The sequence below is a fragment of the Microcaecilia unicolor genome, chromosome 2, assembly GCF_901765095.1.
Source record: "Microcaecilia unicolor chromosome 2, aMicUni1.1, whole genome shotgun sequence".
NCBI classification, from domain to species: Eukaryota; Metazoa; Chordata; class Amphibia; order Gymnophiona; family Siphonopidae; genus Microcaecilia; species Microcaecilia unicolor.
The window spans coordinates 195,696,566-195,711,194 of NC_044032.1; the positions used below are offsets into that span (position 1 = coordinate 195,696,566).

At 41.6% G+C, this 14,629-nt stretch overlaps 1 long non-coding RNA gene across 1 annotated transcript; it reads left to right on the plus strand.

Annotated features, from left to right (window-relative positions):
* The first annotated feature begins 2,396 nt into the window (after positions 1-2,396).
* LOC115463147 lies at positions 2,397-12,704 on the plus strand. The gene is made up of 3 exons (XR_003941008.1): positions 2,397-2,471; positions 9,432-9,436; positions 12,694-12,704. It is a non-coding gene; the product is annotated as an uncharacterized LOC115463147 (long non-coding RNA).
* The last annotated feature ends 1,925 nt before the right edge of the window (positions 12,705-14,629 follow it).

The following is a 14,629-nucleotide window of genomic DNA, read 5'->3' on the forward strand; positions in this document are numbered from 1 at the left end:
CTCTAAAGTGCTCTGCGCAGACAAATGGTCACAAAACCCATGAAAGAAGGGTAATGCTGAACCTAGGCAATAGTGATCATCACATGATATGGTTGATATAAGAGCTAAAGTGGATTGTTGGCACCCAGAACTCAAAGTATTGGATTTCAAACATTCTGACTTCAGTAGAACGGGGGAATAGCTGAAGAAAGAGTTGACAGAATGGGTAGACATAGGAAAAGTATAAGGACAGTGGTCCAAGCTGAAAGCAGCTGTAAATATGGCAACAGATCTTTATGTAAGGAAAGTGAACAAAAGCAATAGAGAAAGGAAACCTATATGGTTCTCCAAACAAATAGCTGAAAAAATAAAGGCAACAAAGACAGCATTTGGGAAATGCATAACTTTTGATTACTGAAGAAGTGCTAATGTTTTTGACATAATATTTTCTCCTTTGAGCCTGGTATAATTTGATATTGGCAGGTTTCTCTGTTTATATCTCACAAGCTAACAGAAGAAACACTCTAAATTTAAAGTCTGACAGTGATAAAAATAGAGTGTTGTACAAAACATAAAAGGTAACATTCTACGTAGTTTAAATTCCCACAGTTAATCTTCAAACCAGAAGAATATGTACTTGAACATTGAACTTTATCATAATGCCTTGTTCTGTTTTTTAAGAGAGCTATTTTCTCAGGAGTTATATTTTTCAACAGACTGGCACAATTAAAAATTGGGCTGATGAGATACATCCAAGGATAACAAAGGAACTCACAGCTGTGAGTTCCTTTGTTATCCTTGGATGTACCTCATCAGCCCAGTTTCACTGGAAATGGGTAAATATCCAAGAGACTAGAGGAGAACAGTAATAGAATTATGCCACAAGAATGAGAACAAAGAGGAATTGGGAAGCGACAGACCTCTTGGTCTGATACAATTTGTAGAAAAAGTAGTGGAAATACTACTGAACGAAAGACTCGTGCCATACCTTTAACCCTAGGTGTCATAGGATCTTAGATAGCATGGTTTCACAAGAGCAAATTCTTATCATGCAAACTTTGAATTTTTTTGAAGAGTACTAGGGTGTCCCAGCAGTTGCACAAATGAGCTCAATAGGGTGCAGGAGCAGGAGTAGTCAGTTTTGATGCTTCACTTTCAAGATGATGATGATGACACACTTCAGGCTTAAGTCTGCCTAGCTCCTCCTGCAGGGGCCTTACCTATTATGAATTAGTCTAGATGCCTCTGTGTCTGTTCATGTTGCCATTCCTGGAGGATGTGTTTCTGATCATACTGGGATAAAGAACTCTTCTTCTGCTGGAGGAGTCATTCATCATATAGTGAAACTCCAGAGGGCACTGATGAGTTCCTCACAGTCACACAAATCAAACCAAAGAAGTGGAAAAAGCCAACCAAAATGTTCAGGATGACCAAAGTTTATTCTTCAAAATAAATGCTGATAGAATAACCCAACATGTTCCATGTTTCGACAAACATATTCTTCGTCAGGGGTATATTTCAAATCAGCAAACAGTGTGTTGTCATATTGGAATTGCCATAACAACATTGGTCTGCATTCCCTCCTGAATTGCCTTGGAGCTGCATTCCTCTTTCTCCAACCTCTTCCACATGCAGCCAGACCTTGTCTTGTCTATTGACCCCTCCAAAACCCACCAAAACCTACTGCTTCCAACTGTACACCACTACAATAGCCCTTATGGGTAAAGGGGTTACCTATTTGTGGGTACAGTAAGCTTCTGGTAAGTGTGGGAGGACTCACACTTTACACCACAAGTGTAACAGGTAGAGTGGGATACGGGCCTGAGTCCTCCTCTGTACAGTGCACTGCATCAACCACTACACTACTCCAGGGACCTGCTTGCTGCTCTAATAGAACTAGCTATAACATCTGAAGCTGTCATAGTAGCTGGTTTGTACTGTTTTTATTCACATCTTTAGGGGGTTGGAGGGGGTCAGTGACCACTGGGGGAATAAGAGGGGTCAACCCTAATTCCCTCCAGTGGTCATCTAGTCATTTATGGTGCCTTTTTATGCCTTATTCATTCTAAAAACAGGTCTAGACCAATATATTGAAGTTGTAGCCCTAGATGTTTTCATTTTATTCCATTATGGCTGTACAAGTGTTAGGAACACCCTATGCCCACCCTAATCCAGCCCCAACATCCCAACATGCCCCCTTCTGATTTGGATGCACTGCAGATGCATTACATAGATACACATCTAATTAGCTCTCTACATGGTACTTGCTTAACTAATATAAAGAGCTCACTGTCAGGCGTACCCACAAATAAAAATTATAAAAAGAGTTTTGAATGATGAGCATAAAAAACAAGGTTTTTGACTTATGAGGATGCTCGCCAGCTGATTTACAAAAGAAAAAGTAAAATGTCAACAGTAAACGCTGAGCAGCGCGCGGTCCACTGTTTAATAAAAAACAGTGAGCATCGAGTATCTGAAGTCTTTTCCTCGTGGTTCGCATGACAACATAGATAGATAACATCTGCAAAACAGATTTTGAAAATACCGACTTGGACATTTTGAGAAGAAATTCAGTTTTTGGACATTTTTCTCTTTTGAAAATGAGCCCCATAGTAACCCCCCCCCCCCCCCCTCCCAATGTTTAGCCCACAGTGATCATCATTTTTTAGACATCACCACCGTAGTTAAATTAAAAACAGACACCGACCGTCATTGAATATTTGGAATCAGTGCTGACCAGTGGTGCTATCCAGGAGCCCAAGTCTGACCCTGAGCAGAGCAGTACAAATCACTAGCTCTGTCTACAGAATCCTAGATTAAGTGAAGGAAATAAAGCTAAATTTCAGAATTTTTCATTGAAGAACTAGTCACACGTACAAATAACAATTTTATTTGGAAATTTAGATTATGTACAACAACACATTTAAATTCTGAACAGCAGTAGTTTTCCCAAACTTTGTAGCAATTTCTAAGTAATCTAGGTGAATTATTTCAAATATTGATCAAACGTAAGTTTAACGTTCAGATTAACAGCATCAACCATTCAGCAAAACCACAAGAATTTATTTCAGCAACTATCACCAAGGAAACAAAATCAGATAAGTACATGTAACCCTTTGTTTCTTTCTTCTTAACACCCGTATTTCTTTCCTTAAACCTCGCTTCCCAAAGAATTGATTGTTCATGTTATTCTTGTTTTGTACATACCGTGGATTCCAGAGAACTTCTGGATACTCAGGTAAGTGTTTAACCCCTAAACATAGTGTACTTTTCCCCTACCCTTTTAGTACCAAAGCAAGAGTCCCTGTGTTCACTTAGCTTTGCAGAGGCGGCTTCTTCTTTATTGGCTAGACTTTGGTCTTGTTTGAATGGTGGAGCCCTACAGTGTCTGCAGCAAATCCAGTGATATGTTGTCCTCTCTGCTGATCCATATTCCAGGAATAAGCTACCTCCCTAACTATAAAACTCAAAAAGGCAAGACAATAGATTTCTCAATATTAACTATGTTAGATGGAATTAAATTGAGTGCATGTATTTTCAAAGCACTTAGCCTTACAAAGTTACATAGAGGGACATTTTCGAAAGGAAGTCCAAGTTGCGATTTGGACGTCTTTGCAAAATGTCCAAATCCAGGGGTGTGGAAAACTGTATTTTCGAAAAAAGATGGGCATCCATCTTTCGTTTCTAAAATACCATCAGAGACGTCCAAATATTTAAATGTGGATGTCCCTAGATTTGGATGTCCCTAGACATGGACGTTTCTGACTTTCGGCGATTTTCGAAACCAAAGACGTCCATGTCAAAAATGTCCTAATGCAAGCCATTTGGGCATGGGAGAAGCCAGCATTTCTAGTGCACTAGTCCCCCTGACATGCCAGGACACCAACCTGGCACCCTAGGGGGCACTGCAGAGGACTTCATAAAATGCTTCCAGGAACATAGCTCCCTTACCTTGTGTGCTGAGCGTCCCAACCCCCCCCCCCCCAAAACCCACTACCCACAACTGTACACCACTACCATAGCCCTTACGGGTGAAGGGGGAACCTATATGTGGGTACAGTGGGTTTGTGGTGGGTTTTGGAGAGCTCGCTGTTTCCTCCACAAATGTAACAGGTAGGAGGATATAGGCCTGGCTCCGCCTGACTGAAGTGCACTGCAGTACCCACTAAAACTGCTCCAGGGACCTGCATGCGCTGTCATGGACCTGAGTATGACATCTGAGGCTGGCATAGAGGCTGGTACGACATATTTTTAAAGATGATTTTTGAGGGTGGGAGGGGGTTAGTGACCACTGGGGGAGTAACGGGAGGTCATCCCCGATTCTCTCCGGTGGTCATGTGGTAATTTTGGGCACCTTTTTGTGCCTTATTCGTAAAAAAAACACGTCCGGGTGAAAACGTCCAAATGTTCGTCAGGGATGTCCTTGCTTTTTTCGATTATGGGTCAAAGATGTCCAAGTGTTAGGCACGCCGAGTCCCGCCTTCACTACGCCTCCGACATGCTCCCTTGAAATTTGGACATCCTTGCGACGGACTACAGTTGGAGATGTTAATTAAAATCCCTACTTCTGGAGCCTATTCTGACTGTATACTGGCCCTACACTAGAGAGCTGTCTGTTTTAGTGCAGGCACCACAACCACTCAGCCCAGCAGCCAAACAGACTTCTCTGACTACTTAAGCCAGATTTTCAATTACAGCATCCTCACACATCCATATCTGTCAAGTCTCCTACATTCAGCGGGAGACTCCTGCTTTGTGGTGGGCCATCTCCCGCACTCCTGCCAAAGAGGGAAAGTCTCCTGCTGAGATGCGGAATCTTTTTTTTCTCACCGCTGCTGCTGCTTCTCCCAATGCAGCAGTAGCAGCAAAACAACAAAAATAATTAAAAAACAAAAAAGCAAACGCGGAGCCGTAGCAGCCTTCAGGCATGCGCTATCGGTTCTGTTGTCCTCTGCCTCTGGAACTCAAAGTTGACATCAGCGGGAGCACAGGGCCAGCAGAACCAACAGCGCATGCCTGAAGTCTGCTGCGGCCCCGCGTTTGCTCTTTTTTTTTTGTCACGGCTGTTGCAGAGGCTGCATCATGGAAGGAGACGGGATAAAAAGTTGAAGCCAATAATTTAGTCTCTGTTTCTCCTTCAAAGCAAAGCAAGCAAACAGTAACCTATGAGCTGTTCCATCCACATTGTCATTTTTTATTATTGGTAGCATTTTTTATATTTTTCTCACTTATATTTTCAAACATGCTGGCTTGTGAAGTATACAGATGTACACAGAGGAAGGGAATAACTTTTATTAGGTAGAGTAGTAATTTGTTAGAAAGTGTAATCAGTGTGTCATTTGGAGGGGCTGGTTATAGGGACAACCTAGCACTGTTAAATTTGTGCAAAGATTTTTTTTCTCTCAAGGTAAAGGGCCTCTAAAACAGACATCATGTTATGAGAATCAGGTGTTCAACATTCAGAGTTTCTATTTATTTATTTACTTATTTATATCATTTATATCAAACATGAATTGGGTTGAAACCTGGGAGCATTTAAAATCTTTTTTTTTCTATGCCTACATCAAAAGAAAAAGATGACATGAGGCAGAGTGGGCGGGGCCAAGTCAGAGTAGGTGGGGCCAAAACAGGGCAGGCATGGCTAGGGGGGCTGTACTAAAATCTCCCTCTCAAAAATTGGGACCCCTTGGCACTGGCAGCTCTGCACATCATAGCTATTAGTTTCCAAATTTCAGCCTACCCATTCACAGTCAGGCCCAGTGTCACACAGTATTCAGGCCCCAATCACCTCAGGCCTGAAACCAGGTGAAATCTTAACACAAATTTTTAAGGAAATTCTCTCTCAACTCATTCTAGAATATCAGACTCATAGTAAGCTGTTGTATAACATCTCATGACCCAAAACAAGCTTCACAGGCAGCTTCAATTTCTTGCACTGTCACAACTTACAAGGAAAATCAGTTTTTCCAAACATTTGCTCTGAACCTGTTGGGCTAGACACAATACAGACACAGTGGCTATCATAAGACTATACTTTTTGAGGAAATTCTCAGTCACCATACAGAGCTTTATCACTCTTTCAGGGTCACAGCTCTGCTAAGCAACTGTCACCCAAGCCGTTGCCAGGGTGACAGTGACTCAGATTACATCAGAACATCTGCCCATGGGCCTGAGCACCAATCAGAAACATGTACTCAGACGCATTCTAAAACTTTTCCATTCTGCAACCGTAATCTCCATTTTGAAAGTGTAAAATCTCATTGAAATGAATGGTAAAATGCACTTTTAAGTGAAAGACCACAAAAATCATCACAAATTTTAACAAAAACTATATTAATGTACCACTTTCACTGCACACTTTTTCCAAATTTAAAATAAAATGTACAAAGTGATACCACATTTCTTCACAAAAAAAAATCCAACCCCCTAATGTCACTCATAAAAATTAAAACACGGCCTCAGCCACTGACATGAGTGTTGAGAGCCTGAAAAGCACAACCAAAAGCCCAAAAACCTACCCGCTTTTAAAACAGCCACAAAACTAAACCTCTGACTCCCCAAATTCTGCCTACAGGCCGCCATAGCATTTTCTCCAAAATTCTATAAATGGCGTCTTAAGTTGTGTGTGTTAATTTGGCCACATGGCCAAATTGCATGCACAGCTTCATTGATTAATAAGCCAATCAGCACCGATAATTGGTACTTAACAACCAATTAGCAGCACTAATTGGCTTTAATTAGAATCTACGTGCACAAATTTCTAGGCATATTCTATAATGTGATTTGCGTAAATTCTAATTCACACAGCTGAAAATGGGGAGTGGCTATGAGCATACAATGGGCAGTTTGTGGGCATTTCAAAAAACTATGCGCATTATTATGGAATACACCCGCTCTGCGCCTAAGTTAGGTGCAGTTATTTAGGCCTGGATTTAGGTGTCCTAAATGAGTGTGTCTAAAGTTTATTCACAAGAATGGCATGTGAGCATATTCTATAAACTACATCTAACTTTTGGTGTAGTTTATAGAATTGTGCTAATCACATAGTTTTTCTGAGTTGATTTTTAAGGCACCATTTACATTATTTGGCCCTTTCTGACTAGTGCAAAGGTGGTTAGAGAAAATATTCAGCAGTACTATCCATGTAGTACCGCTGAATATTCCTCACATTAGTACATATCTGGTTAAGCCCCTTTGGGGCTCATTTTAGAAAAAAGAAGGCACCCCTCAAATATGGCACAAAGCAGCAGATGGATTTCTTTTTTACGTAGCAATGAGGGTAGAGAGGTAATGAGGGGCTGCAGATCGAGTGCATTTGTAGGTTAGTAGGAGAAGCTTGAACTATATGCGGTACCTGATCGGAAGCCAGTGAAGTGATTTGAGGAGAGGGTTGATATGAGTATAATGGTCCAGATGGAAGATAAGACGCGCAGCAGAGTTCTGAACGGATTGAAGGGGGGATAGATGGCTAAGTGGGAGGCCAGTGAGGAGTGGGTTACAGTAGTCAAGGCGAGAGGTAATGAGGCAGTGGATGAGAGTTCGGGTGGTGTGCTCAGAGAGGAAGCCCTAACCTCTTTAGCCTTTCTTAAAACGACAGGAGTTCCATCCCCTTTATTATTTTGGTCGCTTTTCTTTGAACCTTTTCTAATTCCGCTATATCTTTTTTGAGATATGGCGACCAGAACTGAATGCAATACTCAAGGTGCGATTGCACCATGGAGCGATAGAGGCATTATAGCATTTTCAGTCTTATTCAGCATCTCTTTCCTAATAATTCCTAGCATCCTGTTTGCTTTTTTGGCCACTGTTGCACACTGAGCAGAAGATTTCAGTGTATTATCTACAACAACACCTAGATCTTTATCTTGAGTGCTGACCCCCATAGTGGACCTTAGCATCAGGTAACTATGATTTGGTTGATTCTTTCCAATATGCATTGACTTGAATTTGTCCACATTAAATTTCATCTGCCATTTGGTTGCCCAGTCTTCCAATTTCCTAAGGTCTTCCTGCAATATTTCACAGTCTACATGTGTTTTGACAACCTTGAATAGTTTTGTATCATCTGCAAATTTAATCACCTCACTCATCATTCTGATTTCTATATCTTTTATAAATATTTTAAATAGCACTGGTCCTAGTACCAGTCCCTGTGGCACTCCACTGTTCACCTTCCTCCACTGAGAGAAATGACCATTTAACCCTACCCCCTGTTTTCTTTCCAATAACCAATTCCTAATCCACCCCAGAAACTTGCCTCCTATCCCATGACTCTTTAATTTTCTCAGGAGTCTCTCATGAGGAACTTTATCAAAAGCTTTCTGAAAATCTAGATACTCTACATCAACCGACAACCTTATCCACATGTCTATTCACACCGTCAAAGAAATGAAGCAACTTGGTGAGGCAAGACTGTACCTGAAAAAATTGTTAATATGAGTTTTAGCCTCTGCGGCAAGTTTCATATTCTCTTTTAGCCTTCTTTATTAATGCTTTGAATCTGACTTGCCAGTGCTTATGTTGCTTTTTATTTTCTTAATTTAAATCCTTTTTCCATGTTTTGAAGGACAATATTTTGGCTGTAATAGCCCTTTTACTTCACCTTTAAACCATGCTGGCTGTCAGTTTCTCTACTTTTCAGCTTTGCAAATATGTGAAATGTATCTGAACTGGGCTTCCAAGATGGTTTTTTTTAACTTACAAGATGGTATTTTTGAATAACGTCCATACCTGATTTAGAGGGGCATAATCGAAAGGGGCACCCAAGTTTTCCTGAGGATGTCCTCACAGGACGTCCCGGCGAAGGGGCATGGAAACCCGCATTATCGAAAGAAGATGGCCGTCCATCTTTCGTTTCGATAATATGCTTGGGGACGCCTTAGAGATGGTCGTCCACAATTTTCAGCAATAATGGAAACCGAGGACACCCATCTCAGAAACAACCAAATCCAAGCCATTGGTCTTGGAAGGAGCCAGCATTTGTAGTGCACTGGTCCCCCTGACATGCCAGGACACCAACCGGGCACCATAGGGGGCACTGCAGTGGACTTCACAAATTGCTCCCAGGTGCATAGCTCCCTTACCTTGTGTGCTGAGCCCCCCAAATCCACTCCCCACAACTGTACACCACTACCATAGCCCTAAGGGGTGAAGGGGGGCACCTACATGTGGGTATGGTGGGTTTCTGGTGGGTTTTGAAAGGCTCACATTTACCACCACAAGTGTAACAGGTAGGGGGGGATGGGCCTGGGTCTGCCTGCCTGAAGTACACTGCACCCACTAAAACTGCTCCAGGGGCCTGCATACTGCTGTCATGGAGCTGGGTATGACATTTGAGGCTGGCAAAAATATTTAAAAAGGTTTTTTTCAGGGTGGGAGGGGGTTGGTGACCACTGGGGGAGTAAGGGGAGGTAATCCCCGATTCCCTCCAGTGGTTCAGGCACCTTTTTGAGGCTTGGTCATAACAAAAAATGGACCAAGTAAAGTCGCCCAAGTGCTCATCAGGGACACCCTTCTTTTTTCCATTATGGGTCGAGGACGCCCATGTGTTAGGCACGCCCCAATCCCGCCTTCACTACGCTTCCAACGCACCCTCATGAACTTTGGTTGTCCTCGCGACGGAAAGCAGTTGAGGACGCCCAAAATCGGCTTTCGATTATGCCAATTTGGCCGACCCTTGGAGAAGGATGCCCATCTCCTGATTTGTGTTGAAAGATGGGCGCCCTTCTCTTTCGAAAATAAGCCTGTTAGTGTTCTAACCTCAGGATCCGATCCTTTTAGTTTCTTTTTAACAATTTTCCTCATTTCATTATAGTCGCCCTTTTGAAAATTAAATGCAGCTACAGTAGATTTCCTTTGTGGGTATATTTCACATAGTAGCTCAAACTTGATCATGTTATGATCACTGTTTCCCAAGGGACCCAACATCGCTACCTTTCACACTATGCCCAGCACGCCACCAAGGACCAGATTCAAAATGGCTCCCCCTCTTGTTGATCCAAGAAGCAGTTGTTTATTACATCTAGAAATTGTATCTCCCTGGCACTCTCTGATGTAACATTTATCCAATCAATATTGGGGTAATTGAAATCAACCTTCATAGTGTTGCCCAATTGACCAGCTTTCCTAATCTCTATAAACATTTCTTCATAAGAGTAGCCATACTGGGTCAGATCAATGGTCCATCTAGCCCAGTATCCTGTTTCCCAACAGTGGCCAAGCCAGGTCACAAGTGCCTGGCAGAAACCCAATTTGTAGTGTAAGGGGTCCAATGTTTGTTGTTTTTTTTTAAAGTAATTTAAAAGATCCACTTACCTGGGGCTTTTATAGAGTCCTGGACTGACAGGAGCCAGCATGGGGGCACAGTCACGGGTACCCACGAACTGGAAGTGCTCCCGTGCCGGTAATGGGAGACACTCCGGGCTTGCGGGACCTGGGCTCCATCATTAGGAGACTCAGTCCTGGTGCCCAGAGGCAGGGAGAGCCTGGGGAAGCTGCCAATCCGGTGCTGCAGCGGTCCTGGGAGCCGGGACTGTGGGAGGCATATCTTTGGCGCATGTGTGATCAGCACAGATGCGCAGAGGCAGAGAGATGTGAGGTCCCCTCAAGGGGAGGGGGAGAGGAGCAGAATTGGGTGTAATTGCCCTTATGTTAATTACGCGAAAGTGCTAGGTTAAAGAGTGCTCTGATTGGCTCAGTAACAGAGTCAGGGAAAGAGAAAGTCCCTGGATGTTAAGGGTGCAAAAAACGCCTGGAGGAACGGTCCTGATTGGTGCAGAGGCACCCAGCAACAGGGGAAAGATTGATAAACACAGTCACATCAGGTATGGCTGAATTTTTAAAGTCCTCAGAGGCTTTTTCAGGCTCAGGGGCAGTCAGGAACAGTCTGTAGCTGTTTGAGATGCTGCAAGGTAGAGTGGCTGCTGAAATGAGAGGTGAGAAGTGGCAGTGTTAATGCTGAGGACTGTCAGAAGATTTATCCAGCAGTGATCTGTGTGTTGAGAACTGGTGTGCTGGATGGCTGAACGTGCTGGTGTGGCTGAACTGGAGAACTATACAGGTTTAGCTGCAAGAAAGGTATTGTGTGTAAGTATGGGTTTATTAGTTGTGTGCATGGATCAGAGCTCTGAAGAATGGTTGTGGAGTGAGAGATTGATGGTTATTATTATTATTGTCTTGGTTTTAAAAAAGTACTAGAAGTCTGTGGCTTTTAAAAGAGATAAAGCTTATTTGTGTAATGTTTGAAGATGTGGCATGTGCATGGTTTGGAACCTTCATGTGCATGAGCCTGGTAGAATGTGTGATGTCACCAGGAAAAATTCAGTTGTAAGAGTTCGTTGGAAAACCTGAAGAGAGACAGAGGTAAGTGTGGCTGCAGTCTGAGTTTTAGGTAGAATTTAGAGATAAAAAAGGTTATAGGTCTCTAGTTTCAGGATTTTTAGTAGTTTGGGAGAGAGGTACTGTTTTAGTGAGAAAGGGGAAAGAAAACTTCTGTTTACAGGGGATGAGAAAAACGTTGGAAACTAGAGAATTATTCCAGTTGATGCCAGAGCTCTGAAAAGAGTTTGAAGAGCTGAGGATTTCAGAGAAACAATATTCTCCTGAGGGATATGACAGGGGATTATTAAGGAAAGTTATTAATTTCATGATTTCATTTTAAAAGAAGCTGGTGTTTAGAGAGGCTGGTTTTAAACAAAAGAGAGCCTTTTAAAACCTGATTCAGGGAAGAGTAACTTCAGGGAAAACTGTGTTTTATAAAAAAAAAAAATAATTTCTGATTATTTTCCTGAGTTTCTTCAGACAAAGGGAGAATCAGAGCTGAGAAACAGTTTAGAATGTTTAGTGCTGTAGAGAAGCTGCAGTGACCTAAAGCTTGAGGCAGCTTTAGAATGTTGGGGTCTGCATAGGGAGCAGTGCTGGAAGCAGCATAGAACATAGAACATCAGTGCTGCATTGGAACTAAAGAGGCAGCTTGGAATCTGAGCAGTACTGGAAGCTGCTTAGTGACTGACAAAATCTGAAGCGTGCCATTTTGTAAAATGTATGGGTTCTTAAGTGGAAAAGGTTTGTGTGCTGCACCATTGTGTTGAGCATTGCTGAGAGTGAACTGTCAGGGTGCATTAAAAGATTTTAATGGGATTTTGATACATTAGCACAGGGACAAATAATTATATTTTGTTTTCTGAATTAGTTAGTATTCACTGCTTTTCTGTCAAAGAAGATACTGATTCAGCTGCACACACAGGGAGTCAGGGTCTTTCTTTGAGAAGGTTAGTAGGTCCTGAGGACACCCTAAAGAAGAGATTCCAAGGAGGGGATCTGGAGACTGGTCCAGCTGCTGAAAACTTAAGGTACCCTCTGCAAGAAAGCTCCAGAGCCAGTGAAGTTTGTTTTTAATATATATATATATATATATTGGTGTGCACACTCAGTTTTCTTTTTAAATGCCTGTCAGTTTTGGTGGCATTTTAAATGGACAATGGGCCAGGGCAGAGCAGTTCTCACGTGAAAAGCTGTAGTAGCACATTCCTGCCAGAAACGCAAAAGCTGCTTAAGATAAAGTTATTTTGTGAAGACTCTTGCTGAAGTAAAGCTGTTTAAGGTCTGTAAAGAAAAAGAAGAGTTTAGTAATACATACATTCAAACCTAGAAAAAGATTAAAAGAATAATATAAAAAGTACTTACCTGATGTTTTGATCAGATGATCTGCAAGAGAAAGAACAATTGTTGACTTGAATAAATACTGCACTTTAGAAAGCTCAGTTGGGTTTTAAATGTCTTTGAATTTGAAGAATTATAAAATGACTTTTAAAATGTAAAAACACTTTAATTAATGGTATTAGCATACAATTTTAAAGCTGTTTATGATATTTATTTTTTTTCAACGTTTATGTGCAATAAAAACTTGAATTACCTGTAAAGCCTGTAGAAGCCTTTTATTGCCTGTTGCTTGTGTGGAGGTCTCACTCACTCTGGTAAATCGACACTGGTTGATATTTTTAGCGGCAGTAGTGGCAAGGGTGGAAGTGTGCTTCGTTTCAGGGGAACCATCTTACCCCCAATGCTGTGACCAAAAGCAATTTTTGTTATTGTTTTTGAAATGAAGCAGCGCTGAAACCTAGGGGGCACTACAGTAGCAACATTCCATGCTACCAATCTCGAGGCAAGCAGTTGCTTCCCCATGTCTGTCTCAATAGCAGACTATGGATTTTTCCTCCAGGAATTTATCCAACCCTTTTGTAAACCCAGATATGCTAACCGCTGTTACCACTTCTTCTGGCAATGAGTTCCAGAGCTGAACTATTCGTTGAGTGAAAAAATATTTCCTCCTATATTCTTATGTTCTTATAGGTGCTTCTCAGCATCTTCAAATCCGCTCTCTACACATTTCTTCAGGGATTCAAACTGTAACCACCGTGAATTCTAAACCATTCCCTTGCCCTGAATGAAGTTCCCTGTCTGGATGGATGTGGATGTGGCAATGAGGGTGATAGCCTTGGTGACATGTTGTTTCACAGCCATACTCTGCTCTGGGAAAACTACAAAAAAAAAAAAAAAAAAGATCTGCCAAAGCTGTTTCCTTGTCTTTTGCTGTCCTGTCAGACAAAAAATGTGTATTTTATGGGAAATCGAACAGATCTGTTTTGATTTGCTATTTGTAATCCTGTTTGTTTGTTCACCTGTTATCAGGGTATGCAGTTACACAGAAACAGAGAAAAATGAAGACAGATAAAGACCATAGGGCCTATCCAAGCTGCCCATCCATGCCATCTATTTTATCTTATTCCTTCAGACTACAAAATATGTTTATGAATCTGGGGTATGAGAACTCTCATAATAGTTGTAAAAGACAGAAAATCACCTTTGCTTGAAATGAGACCGTCTAAGAATGGCAGATCTTGCAAGGTTCTGTAAATTGCTATACAACACTCATAAACCTGATTCCTAGACAATTTAATTAAGAGTGCTTATACTTTAGAAATGCAGTGGCTTCAAAGAATATTAATTGCTTTTCTTCCCACACAGAACTTCTAAGATTAAAAGCTAAAGGAAGACCTCTGTGGCAAAAAGGCTTTCCTATAATAGAAAAATCCCCTTCTGTAAAAGCTTACAAAACACTTCAGGCTCCTTTTACTAAAATGCGCTAACAGACTTAGCACACGCTAAATGCTAAGAAGCCCACAGGACTATAATGGGCTGCATGGCATTTAGCGCACGCTAATCTTTAGTGTGTACTAAATCTATCAGTGCACCTTTGTGAAAGGAGCTCTTAAAATATACTAGTGATATACTAGTGTTTCAACTCATCTAAACAAACTGCACTGGCTTCGCATAGCAGAAAGACTCGGGTTCAGAGCTGTCTGTTTAGTTTTTCAAATCCTACAGGGCTTCACCTCTGAACTGCTAAGACCGCTTCGCTATATCTGTTCCAGTCTAACAGACTGAAACAACAACCGATGCTAGCATCACCGTTCAAAAGACAATTCAAAATCAGAAGATTTTCATCTCTCTATTCCCCGTTCTTGAAGTCAAAATATGGAACTCTCTACCTGTTCCCATCAGAACAGAAAACAGCTATCAACTTCAGAAAGAGGCTAAAAACCTTTCTCTTCCCAAAGACTGCTTCAATAACAATCCATCATGATTTCTA